At 42.0% G+C, this 21,347-nt stretch overlaps 1 pseudogene; it reads right to left on the reverse strand.

The window, feature by feature from the left end:
* Nucleotides 1-4,861: 4,861 nt before the first annotated feature.
* Nucleotides 4,862-20,964, reverse strand: LOC119622022 (ornithine aminotransferase, mitochondrial-like; annotated as a pseudogene).
* Nucleotides 20,965-21,347: the final 383 nt, after the last annotated feature.

Genomic DNA, 21,347 nt, shown 5'->3' on the forward strand with positions numbered 1-21,347 from the left:
CAGTGCCTGGCTTCATCACCCAGACTGGAATGCAGTGGCACCATCTCAGCTCATGGCAATCTCCACCTCCTGGACTCAAGTGATTCTCCTGCCTCAGCCTCCCAAGTAGCTGGGATTACAGGCAAATGGCACCACACCTGGATAATTGTCGTATTTTTTGTAGAGATGGGTTTCACCTTCTTGGCCAGGCTGGTCTCAAACTCCGTAGCTCAAGCAATCCTACCATATTGACCTCCCAAAGGGATGTGACCACAGGCGTGAGTCACTGCGCCTGGCCCAAAGTTATCTTTAATCAGCTCCTTAAAAAACTTCTCCATTGCATTTTCTCTTCTCTCTTTCTCTCTGGGACCTTTCAGGATTTTATCTTTATCTTAGAAATTTTACTCCTAGAGGGGGTGTGTGTGTGTGGGGTTGGGGCGGAGGAGGGGTGCACACGTGTGTGTGTGCACATGTGTGTTAATCACACTCAGAACTAGGTGACTCTTTTCAGGTGAAGATTCATGTCTTTGTTCAGTTTAGAAAATTCTGGAACATTATTTCTTCAAGTACTTCCTTCTCTCCAGTATTTCTATTCTTTCTTTCTTTTTTTTTGATGAGGAGTTTTGCTCTGCCACCCAGGGTGGAGTGCAGTGGCACAACCTCAGCTCACTGTAACCTCTGCCTCTGGAGTTAAAATGGTTCTTCTGCCCAGCGTCCCAAGTAGCTGGGATTTCAGGCACCCACCACACACCGGGCTAATTTTTGCATTTTTAGTAGAGACAGGGTGTCACCATGATGGCCAGGCTGTTCTTGAATCCTGACCTCAGGTGATCTGCCTGCCTCAGCCTCCCAAAATGCTGGGATTACAGGTGTGAACCACCGCGCCTAGCCCAGTCTTTCTATTCTGTATGCCTGGAACATCTATTGAATGAATGTTGAAACTTCTGGGATCTATTCTCCATTTCCTTTATTATTTTCCTCTCATCCTTTCTATTTTGTAATCCTTTTCTGCTATATGGTGAAGTAGTGCCATGCCTGAACACATTTTTTTCACTGGGCTGTTCCAATTTCTCTTACTGATATGCAAAACCTTTGTTATATATTAGAGATGGTTACTATTAATTTACTGTGGAGGCTTCACCAGTTTCTCCAAAATTTGCCTGTTTAAACAGTTGTTTATAGTGTCTTTTGACTTAGATGATACTTTAATTTTTACATCTTTAAGTATGTCAGATTCATTGTTCATAGCCTTGGTGTAATGTCAGGAAGTGCCTATGCCAACTCAAGATGTCTTACACTGTAATACTTTCCTAAATTTTCATCTAGTTCTTTATGACTTCACGTTTTCACATTTAAGTCAGCGAATTTTTAGAATTTGTTATTTTATGTGGCTTAAAGTAAGGATTTAGTCTTTATTGCTTCAAATGGATAGACGCTTGTCAAGTAATAATTTATTATACAATGCATCTTTTGCCCACTGTTTGGAAATGCATGCTGAAGTTTGTACATAAATCAGTCTGTTTCTTGATTTTCTATTTTTTTCACTAATTAATCTGTTTCTATATGTGTTCATTTTTTATTGTTGCTGTAACAAATTGTCAATAGCTAAGACAACGCTGGGCGCAGTGGCTGATGCTTGTAATCCCAGCACTTTGGTAGGCCGAGGCAGGTGGATTGGTTGAGGTCAGGAGTTCGAGACCAGCCTTGCCAGCATGGCAAAACCCCATCTCTACTAAAAATACAAAAATTAGCCGGGTGTGGTGGTGGGCACCTGAAATTTCAGCTATTCAGGAAGCTGAGACAGGTGAATTGCTTGAACATGGGAGGCAGAGATAGCAATGAGCTGAGATCACCCCATTGCCCTCCAGCTTGGGTGACACAAGTGAGACTCCTCAAAAAATATTTATATAGCTAAGACCATTTTTGAAAAAGAAGAATAAGGTGGGAGGAATGGCTGTACCGTATTTCAATACTTCTTATATAGCTACAGGAATCAAGACTAGGTAGTATTGGGAGAAGAATAGACACATAGATCACTGGAACAAAATAGAGAACCTAGAAACAGCCTCGCACTGATTTTTTACCAAGAGACAAAAAGAAGGAAGGATCGTCTGCTTAACAAATGGTGCTGGAGCAGTTACATATCCATAGGCAAAACAACAACAACAACAACAACAACAACAAAAACCCTAATTTTTGTACGTTTATATATATCTCAAGTGGATCACAGATTTAAATCTAAAATATAACACTAAAAAAACTTTTACAAGAAAGCGTAGGAGAAACGTCTGAGATTTAGGGCATAGTGAATGGTTCAAAAAACATAATCCATAAGGAAAAAAATAAATTAGATTTCATCCAATTTAAAACTTATGCTCTGTAGAAACTGTGTTAAAAGGATGAAAAAACAGGATATAAACTGGGAGAAAATGTTTGTAAACCACATATCCAACAGAGGACTCACATTAAGAATATATAATGGATATGCATAGTACTCTCAAAACTCAAAGGTATGCTGGGCATGGTGGCTCACGCTTGTAATCCCAGCACTTTGGGAGGTGGAGGTGGATGGTGGGTAGATCCCTTGAGGCCAGGAGTTTGAGACCAGCCCGGGCAACATGGCAAAACCCATCTCTACTAAAAATACAAAAATTAGACAGGCATGATGATGCACGCCTGTAATCCCAGGTATGCGGGAGGCTGAGGCACGAGAATCGCTTGAACCTGGGAAGCAGAGGTTACAGTGAGCCAAGATCATGCCACTGTATTCCAGCCTCGGTAACAGAGCCAGACTCTGTCTCAAAAACAAAACAAAACAACGGTAAAAACAAACAAACAAATAATTCAATTAGAACATTATGAAAATCTATGAACATACATTTCACTGAAGAGGAAATAAGCAAATAAGCACATGAAAGGATGTTCAACATTTATTTGCTTCACTAGATGCAAATTAAGACCACGATGAGGCATCACTACACACTTATTACAACAGTTAAAATAAAAGACATAGTGACAATACGAAATGCTGGAAAGGATACAGAGAAACTGGATATCTAGTAAAATGTTGCTGGGAAGGTAAAATCTTACAGCCACCATGGAAAGCAGTTTGGTAGTTTCTTATACAAGTAAACATGCAGTCACCATGCAATTCAACAATTACACGTCAGAGAAATAAAAATTTATCCCCATCCAGAAATTTGTACATAATTGTTCATAGCAGCTTTACTTGTAATAGCCAATAGCTGGAAATAATCAATATGTCCTACAGTAAGTGAATGGTCAAACTGTGGTACATCCATACTATGGAATACCACTCAATAATAAAAATGAACTATTGACCGTGTGCGGTGGCTCATGCTTGTAATTCCAGTACTTTGGGAAGCCGAGGCAGGCAGATCATGAGGTCAGGAGGCAAGTAGATCATGAGGTCAGGAGTTCGAGACCAGCCTGGCTAATATGGTGAAACTCTGTATCTACCAATAATACAAAAATTAACTGGGCGTGGTGGTGTGCACCTGTAGTCCCAAGTACTTGGGAAGCTGAGGCACAAGAATTGCTTAAACCTGGGAGGCAGAGGTTGCAGTGAACCAAAACCGTGCCACTGCACTCCAGCCTGGGCAACATAGTGAGACTCCATCTCAACAACAACAACAAAAATATGAACTATTGATACACAAATATTAGTATCTTGGATGAATCTCCAGGTTATCATGTGGAGTGAAATAAGCCTCTAAAATGTTATATACTATGAGATTTCATTTGTACAGCATTCTAGAAAAGACAAAATTGTAGAAATGAAAAACAGATTAGTGGTTGCCAGGGGTTAGGGATGGTGGATGGGAGGAGAGTGGGTATTACTAAAAATGAGTAGCACAAGGGATAGCATTGTGGTGATGGAAATGGTCTGTAACTTTTTTTTTCTTTTTTTAAAATTCCAAGACTGAGTCTCACTTTGTCACCCAGGTTGGAGTGCAGTGGCAGGATCTCGGCTCGCTGCAACCTCTGCCTCCCAGGTTTGAACCATTCTCCTGTCTCAGACTCCCATGTAGCTGGAATTACAGGCACGTGCCACCATGCCTGGCTAAGTTTTGTATTTTTTTAGTAGAGATGAGGTTTCACCATGTTGGCAGGCTGGTCTCAAACTCCTGACGTCAAGTGATCTGCCTACCTTGGCCTATCAATGTGCTGGGATTACAGCCACGAACCACTGCACCTTGCCATGTTCTGTATCTTTTTTCTTCTGAAATATATGCTTTATTTTAAATTTAAAGAAAAGAAATATTTAAAATAAACATTTTTTTCCCACAAATTGCAATCAAGCACTCAAAACAATTTAGGAATTTTAAACACTAATTCTTAATTCAAAGTAATGACATCCATAGAATACATTCTGGCATTGGCCCAATATGAAGTTTCCTTAATATTGGTATTTTACATATGACTAACCATTCATCCTTCCTAAAATTCAATGATAAAAGAGATTTGACTATACAAGGTGAAGACTTTTATGTAGTACCCCAGAGATAACTTTTTCAAATACAAAACATTTATACCAGCAAGGAAATTATAAAAACATATATAAAGTATACTGAAAGATGTGATTTAAAGGCTGTCTGTATATATAGATGCATTTCACCTTAAAAAGTACGCTTGCACATCAAAATGCTTTCACTGAATATAGATGCCATTACATTCTCTTACTTATATTACAAAGCAAACGGCAGGTTCATAAACGTTGTTCTATTATGTATCAACTGAAAAAAATGGACATTCCACAAAAAGGCTTTGGAGACACATGGGAGTGGAATGTGCCTACATTTAGAGCCAAGCTTTTACAGGGAGCCAAGCTCCCATGGACCACTGAAAACAGCTGCTACCCTCAGAATGACAAGATGGTCTTGTTAATGATTTCACTGGACTCTCAAATCTCCTCTTCCTTGATCACTAGTGGAGGCGTAAACCTGATGATGTCACCATGGGTCGGCTTGGCCAGAAGTCTATTATCTCGAGTCTTAGAAACACCTTCCAAGCATCACGATCTTTGGTTTCTTTAATAACAATAGTGTTTAATACTTCTTTTCCTCACTGGGCATGGTGGCTCACCCCTGTAATCCCAGCATTTTGGGAGGCCTAGACAGGGGGATCCATTGTTTTCTTAGCTGGAAATGATCCTGGCATTTAGTGAGTACCTATTACTTAATCTAACATAACATAACTTTAATATTTCATCTTCATATGGTAAGAGTAAGAGAAAAAAAGATTTCAAATTACATGAAAATTTCACTTATAAACATGTATCTCACATTTACCTCATTTATTCATTTTAACAATTATACCTAGATTACTTATGAAAACTGACATATTGAACAAAGCCAGTCGGCCAGGGGTGGTGGCTCATGTCTATAATCCCAGCACTTAGGGAGGCTGAGAAGGGCAGATCACTTGAGGTCAGGAGTTCAAGACCAGCCTGGCCAACACAGTGAAATCCCACCTCTACTAAAAATACAAAAATTATCCAGGCATGGGGGCTCATGCCTAGAGTCCCAGCTACTTGGGAGGCTGAGACAGGAGAATCTCTTGAACCTGGGAGGCAGAGGTTGCAGTGAGCCGAGATAGCACCACTGCACTCCAGTCTGGGCGATGGAGGGAGACTCTGCTCTAAATAAATAAATAGATAAATAAATAAATAAATAAAGCTAGTCATCAGTTCAAGTTATTTTCCTGTTAAAACATTTTTATAGCCTGTAAGTGTCAGGTGTTCACCTGAGCAAAAACCTTAAATATATGAGTATTTTGCCAATAACTCAGAAAATACAGTGGTTTTATTACACCCACAATATTAAATTAGTCTTACTTACCAAATAATTGCACGTAAGAGACCATTCTGTTTTTAGGTTAGGTTATGCTTAAAACATCTAACAGAGACAAATATAGAACCAGTAAACCCAGCCAAAAATGTGTACTGACAATTTTGAAAACATTTATCATTTTATTTTACCAACAATTTTAAAACCAACTTATTTTTCAAGGACTTAATTAAGTTGCATGAACTAAATGCGTTTTAGTTAATCACTGTATATTTATATGAGCACCTATTTAAGCCAATCTGAATAGGATTCTTTAAATAATTGTTTGCCAACGATTCCAGATTATACCATGTAGACACATTTAACATAACACATGTACATATGTATGAACACATCCAAACACGGATACGTACATAAACAAAGATAGCTTTCATTTTAGAATTTTGATTATGGGGCAGTAAAACATACAAACTCACCAATTTATAAAAGACATTGGATCTAAATTATATTTCTGACAAAATGGAAGAAGGCTAAACTTTATTTAAGATTTTTCTCCTCAATAGGTAATCTTATGAAGGTGGTGACCCAAATTTTGGGTACAGCAGTTCGAGTCAGTTACCAACATGTTGAATTAGACAAAGAATTGTTAACGGCAAAATGTGACTGAATTATGTGAGGAGGCCCAAAAGATAAGAGGTATTCTCATAAGCTTTGTATAGTGTTCTCTTGGTCTCAATTCCTCATTCTTGAAGATAAGAGTGTTGTCTTTCCTTTTAGTATAGAAAGGAGATCTTTTACATGGGAATTTCATCTTTTGCTTTTAAGAAACACTACAAAGGTCAGTGATTTTATTTGTATCTGATGTTTTTCAACTGTCTTTATTTTAATAGTCAGTATGCCAGAGTAGCTGAGGCGTTTTGGGAAAAGAGTTTTGCTTAAAGAAGGATAAAGAGGAAGAGGTAAAGGAAGGAGAGGGGAAGGCTTTGGAGAAGAAAATCTAAGCTAGCTTTAGACAGTATTTTGCAGTGAGGCAGTCTTTGAGTCTTGAATGTGTTCTGGAGCCTCAAGATACCCAGACAGGAGTCCCATTTGGACTGTATTATTTTAGTTCACTTCGAGGAAAACAGACTGCGTGAATGATCCCCATAATGTTGGCACATATTACCAGCTGGCGTCCCAGAAAGAGGGAACTATGTTGGCATGCCTTTGAACTTTGAGAGCCCGTGTGTGAACAAATTAATCTAGGTGATTCGGTTTAATGCCTAATACACAAAAGCCAAATTAAACTCCAAGCATGCAAATGATTCTGAAAATAAAGTACAAACTTATCAGGAAGCATGAGAAGCCTTCTCTAACAGAAAAATCTCTGTAACCAGTCCTCATAACCAGGAGGGAGAAAATCCCTCTTAAACTGGCGGTCTCTGGCTGGGTATAGTGGCTCACGCCTGTAATCCCAGCACTTTGGGAGGCCGAGGCGGGCAGGTCACTTGAGCTCAGGAGTTCAAGACCAGCCCGCCTAATGGGGTGAAACTCCATGTCTACTAAAAAATACAAAAATTAGCCAGGCGTAGTGGTGCACGCCTATAATCCCAGTTACTCGGGAGGACGATGCACGAGAATCACTTGAGCCTGGGAGGTGAAGGTTGTAGCGAGCCCAGATCACACCACTGCACTGCAGCCTGGGAGACAGAGCAAAACACTGTCTCAAAAAAAGAAGAAAAGAGAAAAGAAAAGAGAAAAAAGACAAGACAAGAAAAGAAAGGAAAAGAAAAGAGGAGGTTTCAAAACCAGGAGAGAGAGAAAGACCCTTCCTAACAAATTTCCAAATAAAACTGAACTCAACCCCCCAGAAAATGGCAGTTTGATCCAAGAGAGACTCACCAGGGCGGGGAAAGAGGCAACCACAAAAGCAAAAGCTTAAGGGGGCCAAGTGTGCAGACCTCACACCATCGCTCCAGAGGTCGTTGATGTCTCCAAGGCGAGTCAGCTTTGGACCCCACTTCTGACACCACAAATATCAAAATCAAAGACTATGGAGATGAATCTCTTTTTTTTTAACTACAATATTAACGATGTTATATTATGTTTTTGTTTTTGTTTTCTGTTTTAAGACAGGGTCTCACTCTGTCACCCACCCTGGAGTGCAGTGGCACAATCTCAGCTCACTGCAACCTCTGCCTCCCCGACTCAGCCTCTGGAATAGCTGGGATTACAGGCATGCACCACCACATCCAGCTAATTTTTGTATTTTTTTGTGGTGACAGGGTTTCACAACATTGTCCAGGCTAGTCACGAGCGCCTGGGCTCAAGTGATCTGCCAGCTTCAGCCTCCCAAAGGGCTGGGATTACAGGGTGAGCCACCATGCCATGCCACGAATCTATAAACATTTTATTTGAGAATCATAGACACAAACTGGCTGGTCTTTGGTATGTCCAAAGAACAAAGAGAAAGTTGAGAGTTTTATTAGAAACAGAAATGTTACCTATATTTTTTAAAGCAAGTCCATTGGCACCAGAGAAGCTTTTGGGAGCTGGAAGCTCTGATTGGTGAGTGCGGACAATAGGTAAAACAAGCCTTAGAGTCACTGCAGGTTGTTTCAGCAGTTACTACGTAAAAGTGGTCTTAGGGTGGCAGTAGGCCATTTCAGCCACCAGTCTTGTGGAAAATTCAATTCTTGGAGCAGGTGCAATGTGCTCTGAGTGCTTTTTCCCCTGATCACTCAACTCTGGCATAGTTGTGTATGCCAAGAATGACTCAATGCCTGGATTGTGGTGGAGCATGCCTGTAATCTCAGCACTTTGGGGGACCAAGGTGGGCAGACGACTTGAGGTCAGCAGTCCCAGACGAGCCTGGTAAACATGGCAAAACCCTGTCTCTAGTAAAAATACAAAATTAGTGGGGTGTGGTGGCGCGTGACTGTAGTCCCAGCTACTCGGGAGGCTGAGGCAGGAGAATCGCTTCAACCCACGAACCTGAGGTTTCAGTGAGTCGAGATCACGCACTGCACTCCAGCCTGGGTGACACAGGGAGACTTCATCTAAAAAAACCACACACACACACAAAAACAAAACAAACAAACAAAATGAAAAAACCAAGCAAACAAAAAAACAACTAAGAACGGCTCACTTCCCATAATAAACTTTTACAATGATTAAAGCAGAGTCCTGCTTAGCAATGCACAAAAATTCTCCTTTGTGATCCATTCATTATACTGCTGTTGACTTTATTGCTTATGCTTTCAGACAGGCACTATCCTTTGACCAAACTTAAGTCGGGCTCCTCTGAGTCCTGTTTCTGACTAGGTCCCAACCTCAGGCTCCGTCCTTCATTCAGGGACTCTGTCCATTTAGCCTGTTTCAGCAAAAATCGTGTCAAGTCCGTTTAGCCAGGATCCCCCTGCCCCTGAGGTTTCCTCCAAGTAATTTCCCATCTTCTGACTCCCTGACCCTACTCCCTGACTACAAATCCCCACTTGTCCTTGGTGGAGTTGAAGTCGATCCTAATATCACTCTCCTGCTGCAAGACCCCATTGCAGTGGTCCCTGTACCTAGCACAGTAGTCTGAGTAAAATCGTCCTTACGATCTTTTTTTTTCATTTTCAGAGACAAAGTCTCACTGTGTCACTCAGGCTGGAGTGCAGTGACCCAATCCTAGCTCACTGCAGCCTCAAACTCCAGATCCCAAACAATCTTCCTGCCCCAGCCTCCCGAGTAGCTGGGACTACAGGTGTGTACCACCATACCCAAGTTTGTTTTTTTTTTTTTTTAATTCTCTACAGACTGAGGAACTTGATATGCCCATCTAATTTTTGTATTTTCTGTAGAGTTGGGGTTTTGCCATGTTGCCCAGACTGGTCTTGAATTTCTGGGCTCAATGAATCCTCTTGCCTTGGGTTCCCAAAGTGTTGGGATTACAGGCATGAGCCACTGCAGCTGACCCTTCCTTATAGTCTTTAATAAGTGCAATACATATTTGTTTGCTTTAACATTTCCCTGTGTCTTCAATCTCCTGAAGTCATATGCCTGACATTGTCTTTACTTCACCCGATATAAAAATTCCTTTCTTTCGTCGGGCACAGTGGCTTATGCATGTAATCCCAGCACTTTGGGAGGCCGAGGCGGGCAGATAACCTGAGGTCAGGAGTTCCAGACCATCCTGGCCAACACAGCAAACCACCATCTCTACTAAAAGTACAAAAATTAGCTGGGTGGGGTGGTGTGCACCTGTAGCCCCAGCTACTCAGGAGGCTGAGGCAGGAGATTTGCTTGAACCCAGGAGGCAGAGGTTGCAGTGAGCCGAGATCACGCCACTGCACTCCTGCCTGGGTGACAATGTGAGACTCTGTCTCAAAAAAAAAATCATTTTTTTTCAACATCTTGGAGTTATTATACCATTGTATCCTTGCCTCCAGTGTGGTATTTGAGAGATCCGATGTCAGTTTAATTATTTTTCCTCTGTAAGTAACCTGCTATTTCTCTCTGATCATTTTAAAAATATTTTTTGTCTTTCACAATTTTACATTTCACTGTTCCTGTGTGTGTGTACTGTAGCATCTTTAATTCTTAAGTCATTTTTTTAAATCTGAGAAATTCTCACTGATTACTTATTTAAGCACACTCTCCTTTTTAATAACTATATTCTCTTCTTACAAGGCTACTATTAGATGTGTTTTGACATTTATTCTTCTATCCTCCCTATTAATTAACTTTTCTTTCTTTTACTTCTTCTCTATCCATTACTAATTACTTTTATGAATTCTTTAGACGCATTTCCTCAGCTCAGTAATTGCTTTTTCAATTATACCAGTTTTAACATCCAACCTATTCCGCTGAATTATTTATTTGAGCAGTTAATGTTTTCATATCCAATGTATCCAATAGGTTTCCTATTTATTTATTTATTTGTTTATTTATTTAAGACAGAGTCTTCCTCTGTTGCCCAGTCTGGAGTGCAGTGGCACAATCTTGGCTTATTGAACCTCTGTCTCCTGAGTCCAAGCAATTCTACTGCCTCAGCCTCTTGAGTAGCTGCAACCACAGGCATGTGATGCTGTGCCAGGCTAATTTTTTTTTTTTTATTTTTAGTAGAGACGGGGTTTCTCCTTGTTGGCCAGGCTGGTCTCGAACTCCTGACCTCAAGTGATCCACCTGCCTCGGCCTCTCAAAGTGCCGGGATTACAGGTGTGAGCCACTGTGCCTGGCCTTTTTTAAAAAAATTTATTATTTAAAAAAAATTTTTCTATTTTTTACAGAATTTCACTCTTGTTTTCCAGGCTGGAGTGCAATGCTGTGATCTCACCTCACTGCAACCTCCACCTCCCAGGTTCAAGTGATTCTCCTGCTCCAGCCTCCTGAGTAGCTCGGGTTACAGGCGTGCACCACCACATTCTATCATTCATTAACATCTGTATCCATTCCTTGAACACCAAAAGAACTTCTCTTTTCTTTCCTGTCCCTGCTCCTATCTTCCAAGTTTATAGTACCGGGAATTTTAGTTCAAGACTGTAATTTTTAAAATTTACAATCTAAATTTATACTTTTCAATAAATTTTACTATTTTTCTCCTCACCATTGCTTACTGAAATGACCTCCTTCCTCCTAAATTTAGTTTTCCCTTCTCATAGAACTGTATACCAATGATTATTTCTGAAGGGTATACGCGTCATGAATTTTCTGGAATATTTTCCCCTCATTCTGAATTATCCTGGCTGTATATAGATATCTAGGCTCAACTTTTTTTTTGTTGCTTGTTCTTGTTTTGTTTTTTTGAGACAGTGCCTGGCTCTGTCACCCAGGCTAGAATGCAGTGGCACAATCTCGGCTCACTACAATCTCCACCTCCTGGACTCAAGCAATTCTCCTGCCTTAGCCTCCCAAGTAGCTGGGACTACAGGCACGTGGTACCACACCTGGTTACTTGTATTTTTTGTAGAGATGAGTTTCGCCTTGTTGGCCAGGCAGGTCTCAAACTCCTGAGCTCAAGTGAGCATCCGTTCTTGGTGCCCAAAGTGCTGGGACTACATGCATGAGCCACTGTGCCTGGCCCAAAGTTATTTTAAATCAGCCCCTTGAAAAACTTCTCCATTGCGTTCTCTCTTCTCTTTTTCTCTCTGGGACCTTTCTGGATTTTATCTTTATCCTAGAAATTTTACTCCGAGGGGGTGTGTGTGTATGTGGGCTTGTGTGCCTGCAGGTGTGTGTGCACATGTGTGTTAATCAGGTTCAGAACCAAGTGGCTCTTTTCAGTTTGAAGATTCATGTCTTTGTTCAGTTGAGAAAATTCTAGGACATTATTTCTTCAACTAGTGCCTTCTCTCCAGTCTATTTTTTTTTTTTTTTTTTTCATTTTTGAGACGGAGTTCTGCTCTGACACTGAGGTTGGAGTGCAGTGGCAGGACCTCAGCTCACTGCAATATCTGCTTCCTGGGCTCAAGTGATTCTCCTGTCTCAGCCTCCCCAAGTAGCTGCGATTTCAGGCACCCACCACCACACTGGGCTAATTTTTGTATTTTTGGTAGAGATGGGGTATCACCATGTTGGACAGGCTGGTCTCGAACTCTTGACCTCAGGTAATCTGCCTGCCTTGGCCTCGCAAAGTGCTGGAATAACAGGCATGAGCCACTGCACCTGACCCAGTCTTTCTATTTTCTACCTCTGGATCTTCTATGGATGAATGTTGAAAGTTCTGGGGTCTCTTCTCCATTTCCTTTATTATTTTCCTTTCATACTTTCTATTTCGTAATCCTTTTCTGCTATAAGGTGAAGTAGTGCCATGCCTGAACACATTTTTTCACTGGGTCGTTCCAGTTTCTCTTATTGATATGGAAAAGCTTTGTTATATATTAGAGATGGTTACTGTTAATTTATTGGGGATCCTTCATTTTCCCCAAAATTTGCCTTTTTTTTTTTTTTTTTTTGAGACAGAGTCTCACTCTGTTGCCCAGGATGGAGTGCAGTGGTGCGATCTCGGCTCACTGCAAGCTCCACCTCCCAGGTTCACACCATTCTCCTGCCTCAGCCTCCCGAGCAGCTGGGACTACAGGTGCCCACCACCACACCTGGCTAATGTTTTGTATTTTTAGTAGAGACGGGGTTTCACCATGGTAGCCAGGGTGGTCTTGATCTGCTGACCTCATGATCTGCCCGCCTTGGCCTCCCAAAGTACTGGGATTACAGGCATGAGTCACCACGCCTGGCCTAAAATTTGCCTTTTTAAACAGTTTTTTATGGTGTCTTTTGACTTAGATGATACTTTAATTTTTACATCTTTAAATATATCAGATTCATTGTTTATAGCCTTGGTGTAATGTCAGGAAGTGTCTATGCCAACTCAAGATGTCTTACACTGTAATATTTTCCTAAAATTTCATCTAGTTCTTTATGACTTCACGTTTTCACATTTAAGTCTCTGAATTTTTAGAATTTATTATTTTATGTGGTTGAAAGTAAGGATTTAATGTTTATTTTTCCAGATGGATAGTCACTTGCCAACAATCCGTTTTTATACATTCCATCTTTTGCGCATTGTTTGGAAATGCATGCTGAAGTTTGTATATAAATTAGTCTGTTTCTTGAATTTCTATTTTGTTTCGCTAATTAATCTGTTTCTATGTGTATTCATTTTTGGTTGTTGCTGTAACAAATTGTCAATGGCTAAGACAACACTGGGCCCGGTGGCTCACACCTGTATTCCCAGCACTTTGGGAGGCTGAGATGGGCAGATCACTTGAGGTCAGGAGTTCAAGACCAGCCTGGCCAACATGGCAAAACCCTGTCTCTACTAAAAATACAAAAATTAGCTGGGTGTTGTGGCGTGCGCCTGAAATCCCAGCTACTTGGGAAGCTGAGGCGGGAGAATCACTTAAACCCGGGAGGCGGAGGTTGCAGTGAGCCGGGATCACCCCACTGATCTCCAACTTGGGCGACCCAAGTGAGACTCCATCTCAAAAAATATTTATATAGCTAAGACAATTTTTGAAAAAGAAGAACAAGGTGGGAGGAATGGCTCTACCATATTTTAATACTTCTTATATAGCTACAGGAATCAAGACTATATACTATTGGAAGAAGAATAGACACATAGATCACTGTAACAAAATAGAGATCCTAGAAGTAGCCCTACACTGATTTTTTACTAAGAGACAAAAATAAGGAAGGATCATCTGCTTCACAAATGGTGCTGGAGCAGTTGGAGAGCCATAGGCAACAACAACAATAACAACAGAAAGTCCTAATGTTCATACCTTTATACAAAAAAGTAAGTCAAGTGGATCATAGATTTAAATCTAAAATATAAAACTAAAAAAGGCCGGGCACGGTGGTTCATGCCTGTAATCCCAGCACTTTGGCAGGCCGAGGTGGCCGGATCACGAGGTCAGGAGATCCAGACCATCCTGGTTAAAATGGTGAAACTCTGTCTCTACCAAAAATACAAACAAGTTAGCCCGGCGTAGTGGCAGGTGCCTGTAGTCCCAGCTACTTGGGAGGCTGAGGCAGGAGAATGACATGAACTTGGGAGGTGGAGCTTGCAGTGAGCCGAGATCCCACCAATGCACTCCATCCTGGGAAACAGAGCGAGACTCCATCTCAATAAATAAATAAATAAATAAATAAATAAATAAATAAATAAAATAAAAAACTAAAAAAAAACTTTTACAAGAAAATATAGGAGAAACGTCTGAGATCTAGGGCATAGTGAATGGTTCAAAAAGTATAATACATAAGGAAAAATATAAATTAGATTTCATCCAATTTAAAACTTCTGCTCTGCAAGAAATCTTGTAAAAAGGATGAAAAAATAGGGTATGATCTGAGAGAAAAAGTTTGCAAACCACATATCCAATAAAGGACTCACATTCAGAATATGTAATGGATACGTATAGTACTCTCAAAACTTGATGATAGGCTAGGCGTGGTGGCTCACACTTGTAATCCCAGCACTTTGAAAGGTCGAGGTGGATGGAGGGCAGATCCCTTGAGGCCAGGAGTTCACGACCAGCCTGGGCAACATGGCAAAAACCCATCTCTACTAAAAATACAAAAATTAGACAGGCATGATGATGCGTGCCTGGAATGCCAGCTACTCGGGAGGCTGAGGCATGAGAATCACTTTAACCTGGGAGGCGGAGGTTGGAGTGAGCCAAGATCGTGCCATTGCACTCCAGCCTGGGTAACAGAGCAAGACTCTGTGTCAAGAAAAAAAATAATAAAAATCTCAATGGTAAAAAATACAAACAAATAATCCAATTAGAAAATCATGAAAGGATATGAACATACATTTCACTGAAGAGGAAACAAGCAAACAAGCACATGAAAAGATGTTCAACATTCATTTGCTTCACTAGATGCAAATTAAGACCACGATGAGGTATCACTACACACTTATTACAATAGCTGAAATAAAAGACATAGTGACAACACCAAATGGTAACGAGGATGCAGAGAAACTGAACACCTCATTAAGTGCTGCTAGGAAGGTAAAATCTTACAGCCACTGTGGAAAGCAGTTTGGTAGTTTCTTATAAAACTAAACAATGCAATGACCTTACAATTCAACAATTACACTTCAGAGAAATTAAAATTTATGCCCATCCAGTAGCTTGTACATAATTGTTCATAGCAATTTACTTGTAATAGCCAATAGCTGGAAATAATCAATATGTCCTACCATAAGTGAATGCTCAAACTGTGGTACATCCATCCTCTGGAATACTACTCAGTAATAAAAATGAACTATTGGCAGGGCACAGTGGCTCACCCTGTTATCACAGCACTTTGGGAGGTCGAGGCTGGCGGATCATGACGTCAGGAGTTCAAGACCCACCTTGCCAGTATGTTGAAACCCTGTCTTTACTACTAATACAAAAATTACCTGGGCGTGGTGGTGCGCACCCGTAGTCACAGCTACTCGGGAGGCTGAGGCTGGAAAATCACTTGAACCTGGGAGGCGGAGGTTGCAGTGAGCTGAGACACTGCACTCCAGCCTGGGCGACAGAGTGAGACTCTGTCTCAACAACAACAACAACAACAACAACAACACCACCAACGAACTGTTGACACACAAATATCAATATCTTGGAGGAATCTCCATGGAATTATGCTGAGTGAAATAAGCCCATAAAACGTTATATACTATAAGGTTTCACTTGTATAGCATTGTAGAAAAGACAAAATTGCGGAAATGAAAAACAGTAGTATAAGGGACAGCATTGCGATGATGAAAATGTACTGTACCTTCCCCCCCCCACCCAGAGGGATTCTCACTCTGTCACCTAGGCTGTAGTGCAGTGGCACAATCTCTGCTCACTGCAACCTCTGCCTCCCGGGTTTGAGCTGTTCTCCTGTCGCAGCCTCCCATGTACCTGGGACTACAGGCAGGTGCCACCGTGCCTGGCTAATTTTTGTATTTTTAATAGAGATGGGGTTTCTCCATGTTGGCCAGGCTGGTCTCAAACTCCTGACCTCAAGTGATCTGCCCACCTAGGCCTCCCAAAGTACTGGGATTACAAGCGTGAACCACTGCACCTGGCCATGTTCTGTATCTTTTTTTTATTTTCTGAAATATAAGCTTTGTTTAAAATGTAAAGAAATATTAAAAATAAACATTATTTTTTACAAATTATAATCAAGCACTCAAAACAATTTAGGAATGTTAAACACTAATTCTTATTCAAAATAATGACATCCATAGAATATATCCTGGTGTTGGCCAGTATAAAGTTTACTTAATATTAGCATTTTATAGGCCAGGTGCTGTGGCTCACGCCTGTAATCCCAACACTTTGGGAGGTTGAGGCGGACGGATCACGAGGTCAGGAGATCGAGACCATCCTGGCTAACACGGTGAAACCTCATCTCTACTAAAGATACAAAAAATTAGCCAGGCGTTGTGGTGGGCACCTGTAGTCCCAGCTGGGGACTGGGGAGGCTGAGGCAGGAGAATGGCGTGAACCCAGGAGATGGAGCTTGCAATGAGCCGAGATCGAGCCACTGCACTCCAGCCTGGGCGACAGAGCGAGACTCTGTCTCAAAACAAAAACAAAAACTAAACAAAACAAAAAAGCTAGTATTTTATATATATATATTTTATATATACTTAACCATTGATCCTTCCTAAAATTCAATGATATCAATGATTTGACTTTATGAGGTGAAGCCTTTTATGTAATACACTAGAGATAACTTTTTCAAATACAAAACCTTTACACCAGCAAGGAAAGTATGAAAACATATATAAAGTATACTGAAAGGTGTGATTTAAAGGCTGTCTATATATATAGATGCATTTCACCTTAGAAAGTACACATGCACATCAAAACACTTTCACTGAATATAGATGCCATTACATTCTCTTACATTACAAAGCAAATGGCAGGTTCATAAACGTTCTATTATGTATCAACTGAAAAAACATACATTCCCCAAAAAGGTTTTGAAGACACATGGGAGTGGAATGTGCCCGCATTAAGAGCAGAGCTTTTACAGAACCACCTGTCTCCAGCAGGCTCCAGGGACCACTGAAAACAGCTGCTACCCTCTGCATGACAAGATGATCTTGTTAATGATTTCACTGGACTCTTGAATCTCATCCTGCATGAACATCAGCAGAGGTGAAACCTGATGATGTCACCATGGGTGGGCTTGGCCAGAAGTCCATAAACTCGAAGTTGTAGACACACCTTCCAAGCATCACAGTCATTGGTTTCTTTAATAGCAATAGCATTTAATAATTATTTTCCTCCCGGGCACAGTGTCTCACAACACTTTGGGAGGCCAAGGCAGGTGGATCACCTGAGGTCAGGAGTTTGAGACCAGCCTGGCCAACATGGCGAAACCCTGTCTCTAATAAAAATACAAAAATTAGCTGGACATAGTGGTGCATGCCTGTCATCCCAGCTACTCAGGAGGCTGAGGGAGAAAAATCGCTAGAACCCAGGAGGCAGAGGTTGCAGTGAGCCAAGACTGCACCATTGCAATCCATCCTGGGCAACCAGAGTGAACCTCTGACTCAAAAAAAAAAAAAAAAAAAAAAAAAAAAAAAAAAAAAAAAAGAATTCTGTTCCTCTTATGGCAGTTACAACATCAGAAGGTAGCTTCATGGGTTCATTTCTCAAGATAATACCCATTTTTTTTTTCCTGCATTTTCAGCAAGATTTTCTTCTTCTAAAACCTTGAGGGCTGCAATGGCCATTCGGCAGCCTAGTGGATTGCCACCGTGTGTGGACCCATGTTCCCCTGGCTTAATGATCAGCATTATGCCATTGTCCCACAGCACTGCAGACACAGAGTATCAGCCTCCAGAAAGGGCCTTTCCAAGGACTATATCAGGTCTGACATTTTCATGATCAACAGCCAGCCATCTACCGGTTCTGGCCAATCCTATCTGTATTTCATCAGCAATGAACAGAACCAAGCTGGGAGCATGAGATGGGATGAGGGTAAGTAAAAAATACCACCAAGCTCACTGTTCTTATGGAGATTCAGCTGGTCTTCCTTCCTTCCGTCCTCCCTCCCTCCCTCCCTCCTTTCGTTCTTCTTTCTTTTCTTTCTTCTCTCTCTCTCTCTCTCTCTCTCTTTCTCTCTTTCTTTCTCTTTTTTCAGTCTTGCTCTGTTGCCCAAGCTGGAGTGCAGTGCTGTGATCTCAGCTCAATGCAACCTCCATTTCCCAGGATCAAATTATTGAGTGAGCCCAGGAGGTCAAGACCAGCCTGGGAAAAATAGCAAAAGGCAGGGTGGTGCATGCCTGTAGTCCCCAGGCCGAGGCGGGTGGATCACTTGAGCCCAGAAGGTAGTGACCAGCCTGGACAACATAGCGAAATTATCTCTAATAGAAAAATTAAAAATATTAGTAGGGACAGGGTGGTGTGAGCCTGTAGTCACAAGGCCGAGGCGGGAGGATTGCTTGAGCCCAGGAGGTCGAGGGCAGCCTGGCCAACATAGCGAAACCCCATTTCTACTAACAACAAGAACAACAACAAAAAAGCATGGGTGGGGTGGCTCACCCGTGTAGTTCCCAGGCCAAGGTGGGAGGATTGCTTGAGCCCAGGAGGTCGACACCAGCCTGGCCAACAAAGCAAAAGCCTGTCTCTCCTAAAAAATGAATGAATGAATGAATGAATAAATAAATAAATAAAAATGAGCAAGGCAGAATGGCACATGCCTGTAGTCCTGAGGCCGAAGTGGAAGCATCATTTGAGCCCAAGAGATTGAGGCCAGCCTGGGCAACACAGCGAAACTCGGTTTCTACTAACATGAAACAAAACAAAACAAAAAATTGCTTGGGCAGGGTGGTGCATGCCTGTAGTCCTGAGGCCAAGGCGGGAGGATCCCTTGAGCACAGGAGCTTGATGCCGGCCTGGCCAACATAGCAAAACCTGGTTTCTACTACTAAAAAAAAAAAAAAAAAAGCATGGGCAGGGTGGTGAATGCCCTTAGTCCTGAGGCCAAGGTGGGAGGATCGCTTGAGCCCAGGACGTCGAGACCAATCTGGCCAACACAGCGAAACCATCTCTATTAAAAAATCAAAAAATAAAAAATATTAGTGGGGGTGGGATGGTTCACGCCTGTAGTCCCAAGAACGAGGCGGGAGGATTGGCCAAGGCAGATGTAAACAACACCACAATCACATCCCATAAGTAAATACATTTTTCTCTCTCCAGGGCTACAGGTAAAGGATGGTAATTGTGCACACCACACTTAGATTCCCTTTCAAAAATGTAATCAGAGGTTGGAGAGCCTTGGACTGTTTTCTGAGTTGCAACAGATATAGAAGCCACTGAAGGATGAACGCCACAACTAAGTACAGCAAACCTCCCAAATGTGCTAGTTTGGAAAACACTGTGTCTTTCAAGCAGAAAAATCACAGATGACTATTTTTTTCTTCCCATGGTTCAGACTAGAATACAGATGTTTAACCCAAGATCCAGGGACGGTCTTCAGAAATCTCCTGACGACTCCTGAGGACCACCCACTTTGTCCAAGTGGTGACAAAGTGTGGCTGGAGGATGAGACATTATTGTGCAATGTCACTGCCCAAGGATGATGGACCAATCAGGGCAGTTAGTGAACTCCATCTGGCCAATCAGAAGTCAGAATAGTAGGCGGAATAAGCGAAGCTGATGTGGCTTCTATCAGTCCAGGCTCCAGGGGCAGAACCTGCTCAAGGTGGGGGTGGAGACTCTCATTTTCCCGCCGAAAGCATCCCCTGGGATTGGCTACTTTCAGTTCAGAGTACGCATGCTCTGACTTTCTCTCTCTTTCGTTTCTTCCACACTCAGAGTACGCACGCTCTGATTCTCTCGATTCTTCCAAAATCAGAGTAAGCATGTGCTGATTTTCTTTTTTCATTCTTCCTACCCGTCTCCTCCTCCGTGGTGCGTTTGTTATCTAGTTTTAATAAGGAGTGTATATGAAGCAGGTCGCCATCTCAAATCCTTCCTGTCAGTTTCTAACTTTTTCAGGTATGGGATTTTTCCTAGAAACTCTGTAGTAACTTAAGAAATTTGGGCTGGGTGCGGTGGCTTATGCTTGTAATCCCTGCACGTTTGGAAGCCACAGCTAGTGGATCGCTTGAACCCATGAGGCAGAGGTTGCAGTGAGCCATGATCACGCCAGTGTACCCCAGTCTGGCAACAGAGCTAGACCCTGTCTGGGGAAAAAAAAAAAAAAGAATAAAAGCTCACTAAAATCTTTCATGCTGGGCTGATGTGATCCTCTCGCCTAGGCCTCGGGACCACAGGGGCGCACCACCCAGCTTCTGCTAATTTTTTTTTTTTTTTTTTTTTTTTTTTTAGTAGAGATGGTTTCACTGTGTTTGCGGGCCTGGTCTCAAGCTCCTGGGCTCAGGCGATCCGCCACCTTGGCCTTCCAAAGTGCTGGAATGGTACAGACCTGCTCCCCAACCCCCGGCTAACTTTTTGTATTTTTTGTAGATACGGGAGTTTTGCTATGTTTCCCAGCCCGGTCTCGACCTCCTGGGCTCAAGCGATCTGCACGCCTCGGCCTCCCAAAGTGCTAGGATTACAGGCGTGAGCCACTGCGCCTGGCTGATTGATGCATCTTGAAATGCCCCACATTCTCTCTAAGTGATGGCGGGCTCTTACAGTCTCAGAAATTCCAGCTCTCTTCCTTCTAATAATTTACAGATCACCCAGTAATAGCCTCTAAACACGTTCATTGTAGTGATGCTCATTTCTCTTCAACAGAACAGAACCCCCCATCCCTCTGCCTGATCAGATCCATCACCAGAGAGACCATGTTATCTCTGGGACTCACTTCCCTTCCTTTATTTATTGAGTGGGGGTGTCAGAATGTCCCCACTGAATAAAATTACACAGTCACGTCCCTGCCTCCCCAACAAGGGTCTGTACATCTTTTAGAGTAAGCCTAGCCCCCAGGAAAACTACTAACAACAGTAGCCAAACCCCTCCCAAAGACTCAAGGCTGCCTTGCCCATAAGAAACCTGTCATCCCCAATCAATACTTCTCCCAGAGACCCTTGGCTCCCTGTTTTCATCTCACTTCTCCCCATGTTCTTACTCAGGGACAGATAAGCCCCGG

Source organism: Chlorocebus sabaeus, chromosome X (genome assembly GCF_047675955.1).
Source record: "Chlorocebus sabaeus isolate Y175 chromosome X, mChlSab1.0.hap1, whole genome shotgun sequence".
NCBI classification, from domain to species: domain Eukaryota; kingdom Metazoa; phylum Chordata; class Mammalia; order Primates; family Cercopithecidae; genus Chlorocebus; species Chlorocebus sabaeus.